Raw genomic sequence first — 4,553 nt, 5'->3', positions numbered from 1 at the left:
TCCCCTGAAGGGTAGTAGAGTAGATTCTTCTTATTTCAGATTTGGTCTTCCTGAAGAAGTAGTGAAGCAAATCAATCCTTGTGCTTGATCTCCCCTGAAGAGTAGTGGAGTAGATTCTTCTTATTTCAGATTTGGTCTTCCTGAAGAAGCAGTGAAGAAAATCAATCCTTGAGTTTGATCTCCCCTGAAGATTAGTTGAGCATATTCTTTTTATTTCAGATTTGGTCTTCCTGAAGAAGTAGTGAAGTAAATCAACCTCGAGTTGATCTCCCTGAAGAGTAGTGGAGCAGATTCTTCTTATTTCAAATTTGATATTCTTGAAGAAACATCGAAGCAACTCAATCCTTGAGTTTGATATCCCCTGAAAAGTAGTGGAGCATATTCTTCTTATTTCAGATTTGGTCTCCCTGAAGAAGCACCGAAGCAAATCAATCCTTAAGTTTGATCTCCCCTGAAGAGTAATGGAGCAGATTCTTCTTATTTCATATTTTCTTCGTGAAGAAACAACGAAGCAAATCAATCATTGAGTTTGATCTCCCTTGAAGAGTAGTGGAGCATACTCTTCTTATTTCAGATTTGGTCTTCCTGAAGAAGAAATGAAGCAAATCATCCTCGAGTTTGATCTTCTCTGAAGAGTAGTGGAGCATATTCTTTTTATTTCAGATTTTGTATTCTTGAAGAAGCAACAAAGAGAATCAATCCTTGAGTTTGATCTCACCTGAAGAGTAGTGGAGCATATTCTTCTTATTTCAGATTTGGTATTCCTGAAGAAGCAACGAAACAAATCAATCCTTGAGTTTTATCTCCCCTAAAGAGTAGTGGAGCAGATTCTTCTTATTTCAGTTTTGGTATTCCTGAAGAAGCAGCGAGACAATTCAATCATTGAGTTTGATATCCCCTGAAGAGTAGTGGAGCAGATTCTTTTTATTTCAAATTTGGTCTTCCTGAAGAAGCATTAAAGCAAATCAACCTCGAGTTTGATCTCCCATGATAAGTAGTGGAACAGAGTCTTCTTATTTCAGATTTGGTCTTCTGAAGAAGCAGCGAAGCAAATCAATCATTGAGTCTGATCTCCCCTAAAGAGTAGTGGAGGAGACCCGTCTTCCTGAGATCTGATCACTCTTAAAGAGTAGCAGAGCATATCTTCATTTTCCAGATTTGATCTTCCTGAAGTGTAGTGAAGCAAATCAATCTTGATTGAATCCTCTCGGATGTACAGTGAAGTGAATCATAATCCTTCAAGATCTAACTACCTGAGAAAGAGGAACAGATCAAGTCCGATTTGCTCTGAAGAAACAGTGGAGTAGATCTCATCAAATTTCAATGCATGAAGTGGACGAAAACTCCTTGTTTTTTTGTCTTTGCCTTATTCTTGTTGACACAAGAATGAATAAAGAGGGGCAGCTGCAGACAATGATTTTTGTTCATATATTTATTATTATGTTTATCCTTATTATTATTATCATTATTATTATTATTATTATTATTAAAAAATAATTATTTTTTATTTATTTACAAGGTAAACCCAACTACAAATAAACCTGGAGCCCAATTACAAAGTAAACCCAAAGCCCAGTTAAAACCAAGCCGGTTCGACACAACAACAAAACCCAAATCAAGGCCAAACCCAACTTGGGTTTTCACCCTTTGCCCTAGCCATCTTCATCCTCAATAGTTGGATCTGATCTAGATCCAATGATCCAGATGGAACTAAAATTAGGGTTTTACCCTAATTAGTTATCATCCGCCACCACCGATGGACTCAGAACCATCCGATGCTACGCGTGAGGAGCACACACCCAACTCTTCAATCCACCGCTGCTGTCATTGTCGATATCATCAGCCAAATCGAAAAGATCTAGGTGCATTAAATGCACCCAACTAGAAATTGATGCCTCCCCTACCTAGTCACCGCCATAGCCCGGTGACTTAGAGGTCATCTCCTTCCCGACTGGTCCAAGAGGTGCACCATGGGCTTCAATTAAAACCCCCCACATGCAAGAGAATAGAAGACAGAGAAAAGAAGAGAATATAAGACAGAGAGGAACATAGAGAATAGAAGACAAAGAGGAATATATAGAACAGAACAAAAAAACAACCAACAAAAAAAGCCAACAACCATTCGGAACATAAGAAAAATAAAATACCAGCAACAGAGAGGAGAAGCTTACCACCATAGAAGCCGAATGTCGTCGGAGGCTGCCTTCTAACCAAAGGTAAAACCTTTGGTTTCATGTAGATCTAGGTCAATGTAGGGATCTTTAGGCTTAGGGGTGTCTGTATCTAAGTGTGGGAAAGGAAAATGAGCGTTTTAGGGTGCTTTTATGTCTCCAGCCGCCGTGGGTGACGGCGGAGAACTCCGACGAACGGTGGTCGGGAGGCTGCTGGTCTCCATCCGGCAAAGTAATAAAGAAAGAGGTGAGAGAAAATTAATTATATCTCTTTTAGATAGAGAAATAAAATTGAGAAAAATGAGGGGTTGGGGGCATTTTCGGTTAGTTAAGGGTATTTATACCCAATCTGAAATGACGTCGTTTTAGGGGGCAGAGTATATGCGTTTTGAGTGAATGGGTAAACCCTGTCCCAAGTCCCTCAGACTTTGTAACTTTTCATTTTGGTCCCTGAAATTGACTAGGGAGGTATTTTCAAGGATTATTCGTATAAAATAATATCCATTTTTATTTTACTAAAAAAGTATCATAATTTAAATGTTATTCAAAATTGCCAATTTTAATATTTAGATGATGTATAATCGCTTAAGTACCAATTTTGGGCGTTGTGGGGTGTTAATTCTTTCTCACACGTAACCGACTCCCTAACCCATTTTAAAAATGATTTTCTAGTTAAGCGCAAATCAATTTTTTTATATTTTAAAAAATTTTTTCTTAAAATTATTTTAAAAGATATTTTAAGTATTCGACCTACCTAACTCAAAGGTTAATGTCGAATCCAAATTTGTTTATTTATGCATTTATTTTAAAAGTCAACATTTTCTAATATTAAGTTAGATCGATCCTCACTATAGCCCTAAAAAGCTTCGAGGTCAGTTTCAACAACCAGTATTCTTAAAGAACTTCCAAGGGATTATCAATTGTTCATGGCTATCATAATGTCGAGTGGTGAGTCTCTTCCATTAGATAAAGTCTACACTATGTTGGTTAATGCTGAAACACAACTTTTTGGATTTGCTGCTCAAGAAGATAATGTTTGCGAGTGCTCATGTTGCTCGTGGTATGATGAGATATACTGGTGGTGATAGTCGTAATCTGACATATCGTTTCCACTCTGGTGGTCATTATGCAGGGCGTGGTCGAGGGAGTCTGCGTGTTCAATGTCAGCTTTGTGGAAAGGTTTGGAATCTTATCAATTGATGTTGCATAGGTTTGAAGAAACGTTCACTAGTGTTGATGATGATATCGACCAATTCTGTTCTAAGCAGAGTTCAGCTAATGCTAAATTTACGGTTATGAAAACTTTGGCTGTGACTATTGTCACACTAAGAAACATGGGATAGCTAAGGCAGATGAATTACCTTCAGTTCATGCTGAGGTGGCATCTAGTTCTAATCAGTGGGTGATTGATTCAGGTACCACACATCATGTCACACCTGAGTCTAAGAACGTCACCCAACTTGCTGAGCATTTTGGTCCTGGTAATCTAGTTATGGGTAATGGTATGTTGTTAAAAGTTAATATGGTTGGAAATACTATTTTACCTTCATCCTCTCATCATTTGCTTTTGAATTATCTTCTGCATATGCCTGGTGTAAAAAACAACTTGGTTTTGGTTTTAAAGTGTGTTTGGGACAATGGAGTTTTCTTTGAGTTTCACTTGTATGGGTGTTATGTTCGTGATAGCTCTACGAGTGAAGTGCTACTTTCAGGGAAGGTTAAAGATGGTTTGTATATATTTTCAGAGTTCGGTTTGCCAGATGTTTCTAATAAAGCTCAATCTAATCTTGTTGATGTTCATGGTCCTAGTCTATATGATGTCTGCCATAAAAGGTTAGGTCATGCCAATTATAATATTGTAGTAAGAGCCTGTAAGACTATTGATGTATCGATTACTTTGAATGTTAATGAAAAATGTGATGTGTGTTGTATTGGTAAAAGTCATAAGTTGACATTTTTCTATTCCACTTCTATTTATCATGCTCCATTTGAGTTAGTATTCACTGATCTTTGAGGTCCTGCTCATATTGCTTCCAAAGGGTTTAAATATTAATTGACATTTATTGATGCGTATTCTAGACATAGTTGGATTTATTTTATGCAAAAAAATCTCAAGTTGTCGTGGTGTTTCGGTTATTTCAAAATTTGGTGTTGACTCAATTTGGTGTTCCTATTAAAGCGATTCAAAGCAATTAGGGTGGAAAATACAGAGTTTGTCTCAGGTTTTGCTATAAGATGAGATTAATCATAGACTTCCATGTCCTCACACATCTGAGTAAAATGGAGTTGTGGAGAGGAAATATAGACATATCATTGAACTTTCTTTAGTCTTGTTAGCTCAAGCCTCTATGTCTGTGCAATATTGGTTCTATGCTGCCATGA

Source organism: Hibiscus syriacus, unplaced genomic scaffold (assembly GCF_006381635.1).
Source record: "Hibiscus syriacus cultivar Baekdansim isolate YM2019G1 unplaced genomic scaffold, ASM638163v2 tig00117012_pilon, whole genome shotgun sequence".
In the NCBI taxonomy this organism is placed as follows: Eukaryota; Viridiplantae; Streptophyta; class Magnoliopsida; order Malvales; family Malvaceae; genus Hibiscus; species Hibiscus syriacus.
This window is presented reverse-complemented; position numbering follows the sequence as displayed.